Source organism: Microtus oregoni, unplaced genomic scaffold (genome assembly GCF_018167655.1).
Source record: "Microtus oregoni isolate MIOR12 unplaced genomic scaffold, Mior012 000000F_ref0000247, whole genome shotgun sequence".
Classification (NCBI taxonomy): domain Eukaryota; kingdom Metazoa; phylum Chordata; class Mammalia; order Rodentia; family Cricetidae; genus Microtus; species Microtus oregoni.
Window position 1 is genome coordinate 94,601,274 of NW_024543059.1, and position 15,515 is coordinate 94,616,788.

Consider the following 15,515-nt stretch of genomic DNA (forward strand, 5'->3'; position numbering starts at 1 on the left):
GTTCCTGGCTATGCTATCTGAGGTGGTAGAACCCTCCACTTCCTCTCTGGACCCAGGAAAAAAAACCACCTTTCTGACCTCAGGGGGCAGCAACTCCTGTTTCTTCAGCTCCTGCTCTGGTCCCAGCTAACAAACCCCTACTTTTCCAACCCCAGCGGGCAGCTACTTCAACTTCTTCACCTCCCACTCTGGGACCCTGCTAAGGTACCCACACCTTTCCAGCCTCAGCAGACAGACACTTTCACTTCTTCTCCTCCTGCTGGCTCCCTGCCACCTCTCCCTTTGGCTTACACCAGTGCAGGTTCTACTGCCCTCTTCAACGAAGAAGTATCCAAACAGGCAATGATCTTAAGTGACCATGGAAAAGCCTGATTGGATAAGAAGAGATAAATTAAATCATAGAGTCATAGCAGAGTTGTAGTGTGAAATCTGCTTCTTAGTTGTCATATCCTGTGTTGAACAAAACCAGGCAGGACTTACTCTCTTTGTGTGGGGGTCTCAGAGACCACCACAGTTAGCACAATAACAGTCCATAGGAGTCGAGACTAAGTAGCTGGTGATTTTCAAACTTCAGGAACTTGACCCCAAGTAGATTACTTTTAAGCATAATTAATCATAGCACACTTTGGTGAAAACTTTCCTGTTGATAATTAATTCAGTACAATAAAGTATGTATAAATAACCTTAAGGAAAAAAAGTAAATAAATTTAAAGAAGACATGACTTTCCAAACTCTTTGTAAGTACATTAACATCATCAATAAAAGTGGGGTTTATAGATTGGCAACATGTGACACCTTCAATAAAAATATGTTCCATAGGCTGACAGAGAAAAACAATTTCCCAATAAGAGACTGACTGAGGGGATAATTGGAGGGAATCCCAACCATATAGATAGCACAAAGGTACTAGTTCTATCTAGGAACCAAGTCTGTTCCTAGCCATCTAGGTGGGCAACAGGTTATGCCTTTCTTCCTTTGAAAGAACACTCCTATGTGTTTAACATGCCAGGTTCTGCTAGTGCTTACTCATGAGCACAAAGACCTATTTATCCTCTATATCTATGTCTGATTAAAAACTTACTTTTGAAAATAATTAATTTGGCCATGGTGCCTTCAGTACTGACTCATCAGAACTCTCTGGTTTTTACCCATCGGAGACCCTGGTAGTCACAAAGTTATTTAAGAAAGTGTTAACAAGGATGTGCATGTGTGGCTAATCAGTAAATCAGCTGAGGTTTGGCACTGTGAGGGGCCAGGATAGGCCATTAGTGAAGGTACAGCCTCAGTGGTAGCTAAAGGTCCGGAACGGAAGAGGTCATGCAGAGAAGTTGAGGCTTGGCACCATGAAGAGAGCCTATGAGAGGCTATCGGCGAAACTAAAGTTCAGTTGCAGAAAAAGATACCAGTATTTTGGAGATGCCAGCACCTTGGGATGACCACTGAGTATAGCAGCAGGTGTAGAAAAGATCCAACTGGAGCCTAGAATACAAGCTGTGTGTGCTTCAGAAAGTAGAACATGAAAAATGATGCAAGCCCCTGGGAGGCGCTCAGGAGCTCCTGCATGTATCCCAGACATTGGACATTGCATTAATTATACAGTTGGAGTTTGGTTTTTCCTTTGTTTATATTGTTATTCTGCTTTGGTTCTTTCTTCCCTCTTGAAGTTAGGAAGTAGTTAACTTTTATTTTTAACATAAACCACAGAGATTTCAAACTTTTAAAGGAATTTTTGGATTTTAAAGACACTGAATATGTTAAGGGACCGAATTCTTAATGTGTTTAAATTTGTAAAGATTGTGGGCATTTAAAGTTAAGTTTTTAATGTGAGATCTTGGGAATAACTGAGAAAGAAAAGATAATGATAATGTGCTTGCCAATTTGACAAGGAGTAATTTGATGGATTGTTTTAAGTCAATTTGGCACAAGCTTGAGTCATGTGAAGGAACGTAGCTTCAATTAAGAAAATGCCTCAACGCCATTTGAGTTCCTCTCCAGACTTCCTTCAGCAATGGACTATGATGAGGATACATAAGCCAGAAAAACTCTTTCCTCTCCAACTTACTTCTGGTCCTAGTGTTTCATTGCAGCAATAGAAACTAGAACTAAGTCAAGAGGAAACACTCATATATTTCAGATGGGTGTGGAACAATGTACATCCACTATGGATATCAGTGTGGAAGTTCCTCAGAAGGATTGGAATTGATCTCTTTCAGGATCCAGTGATACCATTTTGAACATATACCCAAAGTATGTGTCATCCTACCACATAGAGACTTGCTCAACCATGTTCATTGTTTTTCTATTCATAATAGCCATAAATTGGAAACAACCTAGTTGTCCTTCAACAGAAAAATGGATAAATAAAAGTGGTGCATTAACAAAATGGAATATTACCCAGCTTTTAAAAAGAAAGAAAACATGAAATTTGCAGGCTAATGATTGAAACTTAAAAGAATATTACCTTGAGAGATAACACACACCCAGAAAGTTAAATATGGTATGAATTCACTTACATGTGGATATTAACCTTTAAGAAATGATAATCAGGCTACAGTCCATAGATTCAGAAAAAAATTAAGTATAAAGAAAGGGACTTGGGGGGACACATAGATCTACCTAGGATGGGGAAATAGAATAGATTTTAGGGTCAACTGAGGGCAGGAGGGATGAGTATGGGAGGATCATATGGGGAGGGGCTTAATAGGGGGGAGACTGCTAGAATTGAAGAGTGTTTGAGGGGTGATATGGAAACCAAGTGCAATGGAAACTTCCTAAAATATATGAAGGGGATCCTAATAAAGCAACCAAATGATAGGAGAGAAAGAGTCCCAGTTGGCCATCTCTTGTCAACAAGGGGAAGCTTCCAGTGCTGGGACTAGTTACACCCAATTGAGTTGACCAAAGGTATACCATGGAAATCTCCAAACAACCCAGGCTGTTGCCAAGACAAGAGATTGATCTTCACAGAGCAAGGACCTATAGCTCAAGACCATACCCATACAACTCATTGAGCAATGGAGATGTCTAGATGGTGCTTGCCTAGAACTTTCTCCATATGTTCTAGTGTCTTTGGTATAGAAAGGTACTCTATGGTCTTCTAAAAGAGAAACATAAACACCAACCCAGTCACAAACACTTTGATCGACAATGATTTCCTACTTTCAAGTTATGCTAGATCAGTGGAGACACTGCTTGTCAGAGTAACCAACTAAAGTCTGATTTGACTTAAGGTCTACTCTCATAGATGGGACTCATGCTGACACAGCCTGGGTGACCAATAACCAAGACTGGATATCCCAGAAACCCAGGATAAAGCAAATGCTACTGATCTTAAAAGATAGTAGTGATAAAATGACTCCCAATGATATTGTACTATAGTCATAGACTAGTGCCTATTCAGCCATCATCAGAGAAGTATCCCCTGCAGCAGTGAGAGCTGATGCAGAGACCCACAGGCCGATAATATACAGAGAGTGAGAAACCTTGAAAGACACAACTCTAAATAGGATGCCTGCATCAAATCAGGGAAGGAGCAGGTGAAAGGAATGTAAGAGCCAGAAGGGATGTAGGACCCAGGAGAGCAAGGGCATCTCAATCAACTGAGCAGAGCTCATGGGAACTCACAAAGACTGAAGCAACAAGCACAGGGATTCCACAGGGTAGTGCCAGTTCCTCTGCAAATAGATGACAGCTTTCCATTGAGTATTTTCATGGAAGTCCCAAGTTTGTGAAGCAGTGGGTCTCTGGAGCTTCAACCTTCTCTTTGGCTCTTTTCCTTCTTTTGGTTTGCCTTGTCCAATGTCAATGTGATGGTTTTGCTTCATTTTCATATGCATTGTTGTTATCTTTTAGAAGGCTGCTCTTTTCTAATGATAGACAAATAGGGAGTGGATCCAGAGGGAAGGCTAGTTGGGGAGGATGTAGGATGAGAGGGAGGGGAAACTAGAACACGGATAAATTTATTGGATGAGAAAGAACCTATTTTCAATTTAAAAGGGGAAAAATATAAAACAAAGTAATCACTCAGAAAACACCAAGTAAACTAGTCTCAGACATGTGAAAAAAAAGAAGTAGAAGACAGGACCATGTAAAAAATGATCTAATTTTGTTTTTTTTTAAATAAATTTCAAATTATTTTTTTATTTTTGAGATTGTAATGGTTATAACATTTCTTTTTTCTCTTTACTCCATCAAAGCCTTCCTTATACCCCTCATTTCTGTTTCAAATTCATGACCCCCCTTTTCATTAATGCTTGTATCATGCAAATATCTATATGGATATACATATATATTTCTAAGTATAACCTGGTTCTCAGTTTGTTAAAAATAAAAGTGCTCACTTGTGGGACCAGTCTCAGGACACCCAGCCTGTAGCTGTTCTGTAAAATGACTCCAAAATTGTCTTGCAATAGAATTTAATATTATAATGTAACTTGTAGGTACAAATTATTCATTCTTAGGTCACTCGGAGGCCTCTAGTCATTGTGTCATAATATCGAAAGATTTCTGGCAAAGATTTCAGTTGCTTATAATATATAAAGATAAGTGTAATGCAGACGTCAACTATAATGGACCATGGGCATCATTGTAAGACCAGACATAATGAATCTGAAAGAAGAGCAAATGCAGAATAGACTGGGATTCATTGCCACAGGAAAGAACTCTGAACAAAACACTGATAGCACAGGCATTAAGACCCCAATTACTAAGTGAGACTTCAGGAACCTCAAATTCTTCCTACAGCAAAGCACAAGACCATTTGAACAAAGTGGTAGCATACAGCACGGGAAAAAAACTCATATTATAATTCTGATAAAGTGAAGTATTTAAATCTGTAAATAAATTTTAACAACTGAATATCTAGAAAACACAGAAAAAATTTTAAAGAGTTTATAAAACTAAAGGGAAGTTTCTTTTTTTTTTGCATGTTCACAAATTTTTATTTTTAGAACAAGACAAATTCCATTGGAAAAGATACCAGGGATATTAGAGGACCTTATACCATCTAGTATAAGAAGCGGCTACACTGATGAGGGTTGAGTGATACTCAGATCGTGGATATAATTATTTGTTGTTAGAAGTCATTTTATTGCTATGTTCCCTTAGCAGAATGATATTTGTAAGTTTTCCCAAAGGACATATCAACTATCTATTCTCCAATTGTTGCCCACTTTAGCAGTTTCAGATATAGAATGTAATTCATGAAGGAAGCTTTAAATCTAATTTTAAAGCTGATTGGTTACTCCCATGACATCTGTGCCACAATTGCACTAGCATATCCTGCAATCAGGTTGCTACTGTAGGTTACAAAGCTTGTAGCTGTGTGATATTTATTGATGATTACTTTTCTTCTCTGGTAGCATACAAAGTGACTTTCAGTACTATGAATGTTTATCAGTAACAGTCAAGCTTCAGCTGGATAGCAACTCAATTTCTCCATATTCCAAGGCATAAATAAGTTGTGTCTTCAGCAACAGAGTCTTAACAGCAGGTTATGGAGAGTAACCAAACATCTTTGAAAATAGGCTGTGATGTTTGTGGAGATGTCAAGGGGACCTTTTGCCCAAGGAATCAAAAAGGTATAAACCATTCCTGGAAGTTTTATTTGGTAGAATAAGATCTCCTTTTGGAAGTATTCTCTCCCAAGTTATATGGAAACTCCATGTAAATTCCCTTAAGGTATTTGAGTATTTTAGGAAGCTTTTATGGTGGTAGGTTTCTATGTTGCTTTTCTAAAGGCGCAGTGTGCTGTTTTGTCTCCCTCTATTCTCTTTTTACCCTTCTCCCCTGCACGCCTCTCAGTTTAATCCTTCTACTCTAGTTTCCCCATCATCTCTACAAAATTCTATATTCCTTTTATCCATTCTTAGAAAAAGCCCTTCTACTTCCTTGTCCATTACTAGGTAACTAACTTCGGGGATTTTCAGATTGCAACACACATATATCTAAAGTTTAAAAGCTAATATCCATGTTCATCGGGAAAGTCAATATTTGTCTTTAAGAGTCTGGAGCAATATCACTTAGGGTGATTGTTTGTAGCTCCATCTATTTTCCTGTAAGTTTAATTTTTTTCTTAACAATTGAATAATATTCCACTGTGTTTAATGTTCTGTCTTTCTTCATTGTTTATTTTCCCCATAACATTTTATTTGCTCCTTGGGAGTTTCACATCATGAACCCCAGTCACAGTTTCTTCCCAGTATTTCCATATTCACTCTCCCTTCTGACTTACCCCACAAAAGAAGTTAAATATAAGCATAAGAAAATAAAGAAAAAATAACAAAAATACAAGTCCACTTTGGGTTATCTATATACTCATGACTGAACTCTTAGTAAAATGATCCTTAAATAGAACCGAATCCTCTCCCCCAACTTCTGATGCCATCAGTTATGAAGAGCTACTCTTCCACATTTCCATCACACTTTTTAAGAATTTTATTTGGTGGTTTCCTGTCTAGGCTTTTACTTGGGGGTGGGGTTGCAAGTAGGGTTGTCACAGAAGCCTTCTATGTCCCTCCCTCTCAACTGTGCATCTGCACTATCAATATCACAACAAAATTAGCTTCCTTGCTCTTCACTGCCAACAGGAGCAGACAGGAATCATGGGTTTGCACATCATTTTTATGAAAGGCACAGACAATAACATGATTTAATGATACAGTAGAGTCCTGGACATAGACAAGGACCTCAAAGGCTTCCTAGAACACCAGACATCAGCATGGACTAAGATAGCAGCCCAGACCACTCACAACAATGTGACCCCTGGAGATTGCACATGACGTCTATATGGTTTCAGGCTGCATCACAGACCGTGGGCATCTGCATGGCCTTAGGTGATAACAGGAGCCAATGACATCAACACAGACCCCAGCTACACTAGGACTATGGGCCAAGACATGACTCTCTGTGGCAGGAATAACCTGGGCATCACCAGGGCCTCAGATGGCGTGTCAAACTTTTCACATCAAAATGCTCACCACATACACATACACAAAGAGGCATTACAGCCTATGGACATAGCTTTAGGCTACAGGAAAGACCATGAACTTCTTCATGGCCCTTGGTGGTAACATGTGCCACTGACATCATTCCAGTTCTCTCAAGAAATGGCTGGACATGGTGTGGGCATTTATGGGCCTGACTGGCTCACCTGACTGTTGACTTTTCTGCCTAGACACTTGCCCAATAATGTTCCATATTTTCATGATACTTTTGTCAGTTTTGGATGTATTGATTGATTCCAATTATGAACTATTAAGACTAGTGCAGCAATAACCATGATGACAAAGTATATGGAGTCCTTTGGAGATATGCCCAAGAGTAGGATCGTTGGACTGTTTTGAGGATAAATTTTCAAATTTTTGGAGGAATCTCTATGCTGATGTTCATAAGCAATATCCCAGCTTGCACTCCAATTGTTAAGGAAACATTTTACCTTTCCCCACATCTTCACAACCATATGCTGCTTTCTGTTTTATTTATCTTGGCCATTCTACTGAGAGAAAATGACATCTCAAAGTAGTTTAATTTGAATTTTCTCAACAGCTATTTTCTTAGTCATTTCTTTTTCATCTTTTAAGAAATTTCCCTTTAGAACACTCATCCATTGCTGGTGGGAATGAAAACTTGTGCAACCACTTTGGAAATCAGTGTGGCGGTTTCTCAGGAAATTGGGAGTTAACATACCTTAGGAACCAGAAATATCACTCTTGGGAATATACCCAAGAAATGCCCAATCATACTTCAAAAGCATTTATTCAACTATGTTCATAGCAACATTATTTCTAATACCCAGAAAATGGAAACAACCTAGATGCCCCTCCATGGTAGAATGGATAAAGAAAATGTGGAATATATACACATTAAAATACTACTCAGCGGTAAAAGAAACAATGACATCTTGAATTTTGCATGCAAATGAATGAGAATAGAAACACTATCCTGAGTGAGATAATCCAGATGAAAAGAATGTGGTATGTACTCACTCATTAGTGGATTCTAGCCATAAACAAAGGACAATGAGCCTATAGTTCATGATTCTAGAGAAGCTAAATAATAAGATGAATCCAAAGAAATATATATATATATATATATATATATGTGTGTGTGTGTGTGTGTGTGTGTGTGTATATATATATATATATATATATATATATATATATATATATATATATATATCTCCCCTCCTGGAAATTAGAAGCAGACAATATCACCAGGAAAAAGTTGGGAGTATGGGAGTGGGGGTGGTAATGGGGGAAGAGAAGAGGGGGAGAGAGAATGGAGAAGGGGAGGTTTGGGGAGAGCTTTGGGGAGTGGGATGGTTGAGATGGAGGAAGGACAGATATGGGAGCAGGGAAGAAGATACCTTAATTGAGGGAGCCATTTTGGGGTTGGCAAGAGGCTTGGCTCTAGAGGGGTTCCCAGGTGTCCACGGGGATGTCCCCGACTAGGACCCTGGGCAGTGGAGTAGAGGGTGCCTCAACTGGCCTTGTCCTGTATTCAGACTGATGACTATCTTGAATATCACCATACAACCTTCGTCTGGCAACTGATAATAGATAGATACAGAGACCCACATTGGAGCTCTAGACTGAGCTCCCAAAGTTCAGTTGAAGAGCAGAAGGAGGGAGAAGATGAGCCAGGAAGTCAGGACCACATGGGGTTGGTCCACCCACTGAGACAGTTTACCTGAGCTAATGGGAGCTCACCAGCTCCAGCTGGACTGGGACTGAACGAGCATGGGATCATTCTGGATCCTCTAAATGTGGCTGACGATTGGGGCTAATGATAATGGCACTGGGATTTTTCTCTACTGCATGTACTAGCTTTTTTGGATCCTAGTCTGTTTGGATGCATACCCTCCTATTCCTGGATGGATAGGGGAGGGCCTTAGACTTCTCACAGGGCAGGGTACCCTGCCCTCCTTTAGGGCTGGAGGTGGAGGGGGGGAGGGTTAGCAGTGAAGCGGGAGGGAAGTGGAAATCTTGAATGGTATTATTTATAAAGTAATTAAAAAATTTAAAAAGATAACCAAGGGAGAAATAGGAGCTAGGAAAAAAAAAACCTTCAAGTGAGTTGTTGACTCAGAAACCAGAGACTTTTTCAGAAAATAAAGATACTGGGAGTGAGTTGCTTGGGCCAGAGTGTGACCCATGTAATAGAGAAGATGAGAAGGAATTTTATTTTTTGTCTCCAGATGGTTGTATGAGCAGCATTTTAGGACCTGGATGCTGGACTCTTCTGTGGGTAACTAGTGAAGAAACCAGCCTATGAGGGGTTCTATGACATAAGTAGAGTCTTGGTGACGTCACAAAGCCCTGGGTGGGGGTTGCACATCTGTTCCACTAGGGATGCTAGACTCCCTTGAAGGTGGGTTCACTATCTTCACAGCGGCTCTGGAGGTCAGTTCAGTTCCTGAGCCCCATGAGTGTTCAACAGGCTTTTGGTGCCTGAACATTTCCAGAGGACAGAATCTGGACAACTAGGACATTTTCTATTGGCACTCATGGTGGAGGCAACGACTTTGTGTCTGGTTTAAACAGACAAGCTTTTCCAACCCAGAGAGTGGGCAGCTATGATGCCCAAGCACAGAAAGTTAGCCAGAAAACAGTGGACCAGGAGTGCTGTGGCCTTCCACACTAGGTCTACAGCCATGATGAGGATGCCTCTGAGTATGAGAGGCGGGCCACCTCTCCAGAAGAGGGACGGGTCATCTCTCCAAAAGCAAAAATTGGGCAGTCCTTTTGAGGCCCTGGAGAACACTGTAGGCCGCAGAATTTCTCATGGATGGAAAGAAGGCAATGAGCCAGTCACTCAGTGGAATGCCATCGTTCTAGATCAACTGCCGACAAATCTTTCTACTTCCTGAAGTGTGATGGGATTGATGTGTCTATGAATTGGAGCTTCCCAGCGATGAAAGGATTTTAAACCTTAAGATCCTGCCTAATAATGTGCCATTTCCTCAGGTGACAGACACCCACCTCGCAAACATCGTAGTTGGCAAAGCAGTGAAATATAAATTCGAGGGCAAAAATGGCTCTAAGATTGAGTGGAGGGGATGGTCCTAGAGGAAGTGCCGATCATGAAGCCCTGGTTTTACATTACCTATGAGAAATATCCGGTCTTGTACATTTACCACCTCGTGGATGACTACATTGAAGGCAACCTCCACATCATGACAGAGTGTCCTCCAGTAAAGGTGACCTCAGAAATAGGCAGGGATGTCTTGACAGGCAAATGTGTGCAGTACAAAAAAAGCAAAGGAACCCAAAAGTCAGGGAAAATCATTCACCAAGTTCCCACTAAACCTCCCATGTATTTCATCAAGCTTGATAACGATGTCTATATCTATGTCTATGATTTGGTGAAGAGCCATTAAAGTGAAATTTACAAAGTATGGAGGAACAGACATAAAATTGTGTTGGGGGGAACGCTCCTTTTTTTTCAGAGATACATAAGGTCCTCTAATATCCCTGGTATCTTTTCCAATGGAATTTGTCTTGTTCTAAAAATAAAAATTTGTGAACATGCAAAAAAAAAGAAACTTCCCTTTAGTTTTATAAACTCTTTAAAATTTTTTCTGTGTTTTCTAGATATTCAGTTGTTAAAATTTATTTACAGATTTAAATACTTCACTTTATCAGAATTATAATATGAGTTTTTTTCCCGTGCTGTATGCTACCACTTTGTTCAAATGGTCTTGTGCTTTGCTGTAGGAAGAATTTGAGGTTCCTGAAGTCTCACTTAGTAATTGGGGTCTTAATGCCTGTGCTATCAGTGTTTTGTTCAGAGTTCTTTCCTGTGGCAATGAATCCCAGTCTATTCTGCATTTGCTCTTCTTTCAGATTCATTATGTCTGGTCTTACAATGATGCCCATGGTCCATTATAGTTGACGTCTGCATTACACTTATCTTTATATATTATAAGCAACTGAAATCTTTGCCAGAAATCTTTCGATATTATGACACAATGACTAGAGGCCTCCGAGTGACCTAAGAATGAATAATTTGTACCTACAAGTTACATTATAATATTAAATTCTATTGCAAGACAATTTTGGAGTCATTTTACAGAACAGCTACAGGCTGGGTGTCCTGAGACTGGTCCCACAAGTGAGCACTTTTATTTTTAACAAACTGAGAACCAGGTTATACTTAGAAATATATATGTATATCCATATAGATATTTGCATGATACAAGCATTAATGAAAAGGGGGGTCATGAATTTGAAACAGAAATGAGGGGTATAAGGAAGGCTTTGATGGAGTAAAGAGAAAAAAGAAATGTTATAACCATTACAATCTCAAAAATAAAAAAATAATTTGAAATTTATTTAAAAAAAAACAAAATTAGATCATTTTTTACATGGTCCTGTCTTCTACTTCTTTTTTTTCACATGTCTGAGACTAGTTTACTTGGTGTTTTCTGAGTGATTACTTTGTTTTATATTTTTCCCCTTTTAAATTGAAAATAGGTTCTTTCTCATCCAATAAATTTATCCGTGTTCTAGTTTCCCCTCCCTCTCATCCTACATCCTCCCCAACTAGCCTTCCCTCTGGATCCACTCCCTATTTGTCTATCATTAGAAAAGAGCAGCCTTCTAAAAGATAACAACAATGCATATGAAAATGAAGCAAAACCATCACATTGACATTGGACAAGGCAAACCAAAAGAAGGAAAAGAGCCAAAGAGAAGGTTGAAGCTCCAGAGACCCACTGCTTCACAAACTTGGGACTTCCATGAAAATACTCAATGGAAAGCTGTCATCTATTTGCAGAGGAACTGGCACTACCCTGTGGAATCCCTGTGCTTGTTGCTTCAGTCTTTGTGAGTTCCCATGAGCTCTGCTCAGTTGATTGAGATGCCCTTGCTCTCCTGGGTCCTACATCCCTTCTGGCTCTTACATTCCTTTCACCTGCTCCTTCCCTGATTTGATGCAGGCATCCTATTTAGAGTTGTGTCTTTCAAGGTTTCTCACTCTCTGTATATTATCGGCCTGTGGGTCTCTGCATCAGCTCTCACTGCTGCAGGGGATACTTCTCTGATGATGGCTGAATAGGCACTAGTCTATGACTATAGTACAATATCATTGGGAGTCATTTTATCACTACTATCTTTTAAGATCAGTAGCATTTGCTTTATCCTGGGTTTCTGGGATATCCAGTCTTGGTTATTGGTCACCCAGGCTGTGTCAGCATGAGTCCCATCTATGAGAGTAGACCTTAAGTCAAATCAGACTTTAGTTGGTTACTCTGACAAGCAGTGTCTCCACTGATCTAGCATAACTTGAAAGTAGGAAATCATTGTCGATCAAAGTGTTTGTGACTGGGTTGGTGTTTATGTTTCTCTTTTAGAAGACCATAGAGTACCTTTCTATACCAAAGACACTAGAACATATGGAGAAAGTTCTAGGCAAGCACCATCTAGACATCTCCATTGCTCAATGAGTTGTATGGGTATGGTCTTGAGCTATAGGTCCTTGCTCTGTGAAGATCAATCTCTTGTCTTGGCAACAGCCTGGGTTGTTTGGAGATTTCCATGGTATACCTTTGGTCAACTCAATTGGGTGTAACTAGTCCCAGCACTGGAAGCTTCCCCTTGTTGACAAGAGATGGCCAACTGGGACTCTTTCTCTCCTATCATTTGGTTGCTTTATTAGGATCCCCTTCATATATTTTAGGAAGTTTCCATTGCACTTGGTTTCCATATCACCCCTCAAACACTCTTCAATTCTAGCAGTCTCCCCCCTATTAAGCCCCTCCCCATATGATCCTCCCATACTCATCCCTCCTGCCCTCAGTTGACCCTAAAATCTATTCTATTTCCCCATCCTAGGTAGATCTATGTGTCCCCCCAAGTCCCTTTCTTTATACTTAATTTTTTTCTGAATCTATGGACTGTAGCCTGATTATCATTTCTTAAAGGTTAATATCCACATGTAAGTGAATTCATACCATATTTAACTTTCTGGGTGTGTGTTATCTCTCAAGGTAATATTCTTTTAAGTTTCAATCATTAGCCTGCAAATTTCATGTTTTCTTTCTTTTTAAAAGCTGGGTAATATTCCATTTTGTTAATGCACCACTTTTATTTATCCATTTTTCTGTTGAAGGACAACTAGGTTGTTTCCAATTTATGGCTATTATGAATAGAAAAACAATGAACATGGTTGAGCAAGTCTCTATGTGGTAGGATGACACATACTTTGGGTATATGTTCAAAATGGTATCACTGGATCCTGAAAGAGATCAATTCCAATCCTTCTGAGGAACTTCCACACTGATATCCATAGTGGATGTACATTGTTCCACACCCATCTGAAATATATGAGTGTTTCCTCTTGACTTAGTTCTAGTTTCTATTGCTGCAATGAAACACTAGGACCAGAAGTAAGTTGGAGAGGAAAGAGTTTTTCTGGCTTATGTATCCTCATCATAGTCCATTGCTGAAGGAAGTCTGGAGAGGAACTCAAATGGCGTTGAGGCATTTTCTTAATTGAAGCTACGTTCCTTCACATGACTCAAGCTTGTGCCAAATTGACTTAAAACAATCCATCAAATTACTCCTTGTCAAATTGGCAAGCACATTATCATTATCTTTTCTTTCTCAGTTATTCCCAAGATCTCACATTAAAAACTTAACTTTAAATGCCCACAATCTTTACAAATTTAAACACATTAAGAATTCGGTCCCTTAACATATTCAGTGTCTTTAAAATCCAAAAATTCCTTTAAAAGTTTGAAATCTCTGTGGTTTATGTTAAAAATAAAAGTTAACTACTTCCTAACTTCAAGAGGGAAGAAAGAACCAAAGCAGAATAACAATATAAACAAAGGAAAAACCAAACTCCAACTGTATAATTAATGCAATGTCCAATGTCTGGGATACATGCAGGAGCTCCTGAGCGCCTCCCAGGGGCTTGCATCATTTTTCATGTTCTACTTTCTGAAGCACACACAGCTTGTATTCTAGGCTCCAGTTGGATCTTTTCTACACCTGCTGCTATACTCAGTGGTCATCCCAAGGTGCTGGCATCTCCAAAATACTGGTATCTTTTTCTGCAACTGAACTTTAGTTTCGCTGATAGCCTCTGATAGGCTCTCTTCATGGTGCCAAGCCTCAACTTCTCTGCATGACCTCTTCCGTTCCGGACCTTTAGCTACCACTGAGGCTGTACCTTCACTAATGGCCTATCCTGGCCCCTCACAGTGCCAAACCTCAGCTGCTCTCTATGATCCCTTCATGCCTTCAAAATCATTACCACCTGGCTGACCCTTTAACTATCAAGTTATTCTGACAGCTTGAAATGAAACTTTGGCCAACTCTGGAATACACCTTGTATGCTATCTCTGAGAGAACACTTTCAAGGAGATGTTATGGCAATGATGCAGGTCCCTTCTTAATCACTGGTAATTTCTCAGCTACAGCCAGCCAACATTGAGTATTCAAGTGAAGCAAGTTTTCACTTTAGTAGTTCTGGCGTCTTGCTACTCACAGATTATTCTTCAGCATAAGCATACCAGAGCCACAGAATCTTAATTCAAATTAACAAATGGCCCAGATGGAGTCTTGGAAAATCCCTTCTAAAACTTGACATGCCAAACCTCCATCTTCTGCACTGCTCTCAACATTCTTATCTTCCAATCTCCCAAAGAACATCCCACTCTCAACACTCAATGGCTTTCTAGTTCAAAGTTCTAAAATCTTTCCACAATCCTCCCCAAAACTCTGCCAGGTCTGTCATAGCAATTCCCAGCTATGCTGGTACCATCTTATCTTCATTAGATTTTCTATTACGGTGATAAAGGACCATGAGCAAAAGTAAGTTGGAGAGGAATGGGTTTACTTGACTTACACTCACAAAGAAGCCAGGAAAAGAACTCAAACAGGACTGGAACTTGGAAGCAGGAGCTGATGCATACATTATGGAGGGATTCTGCTTGCTAGTTTGCTCCTCATGGCTTATTCAGTCTGTCTTTTTAAGAAACTAGGACCACCAGCCCAGGGACGGCACCACCCACAATGAGCTTAGCTTTCTCCCATTAATTACTAGTCAAGAAAATACTTTACAGGCTGCCTACAGCCTGATAGCATTGAGGTATTGCTTAACAAAGGCTGCCTCCCCTCAGATAAATTCAGCTTCTGTCATGATGAAATAAAATTATCCTAGAACACCGTTATTCCATATCCTGCCAGCAGGAGTTCTCACTCATGTTATTGAATTTAGCCATTCTTAGAAGTTTAAACTGTAATTTCAGAGTAGCTTTGATTTGCATTTCCCTAAAAGTTAAGGGAAGGTGTTGAACATTCCTCTGAGTGGATAATGATCTTGATGTGTTCTTAGATTCAGTTTCCATGTGTTTTATTGAGTATTTTTGCATATATGTCCGTTATGTAATTTAGTCTGTAATTACCTTTATGTGCTGGTTCATTATGTGTTTTGGGTATAATGGTAATGGTGACCTCATAGAAAAAAATGATCAATGTTCTTTCTATTTTGTTGAATAATTTGTA

General features: G+C 39.6%; 1 pseudogene; it reads left to right on the forward strand.

The window, feature by feature from the left end:
• The first annotated feature begins 9,574 nt into the window (after positions 1-9,574).
• On the forward strand, positions 9,575-10,457 carry LOC121433768 (annotated as a pseudogene).
• The last annotated feature ends 5,058 nt before the right edge of the window (positions 10,458-15,515 follow it).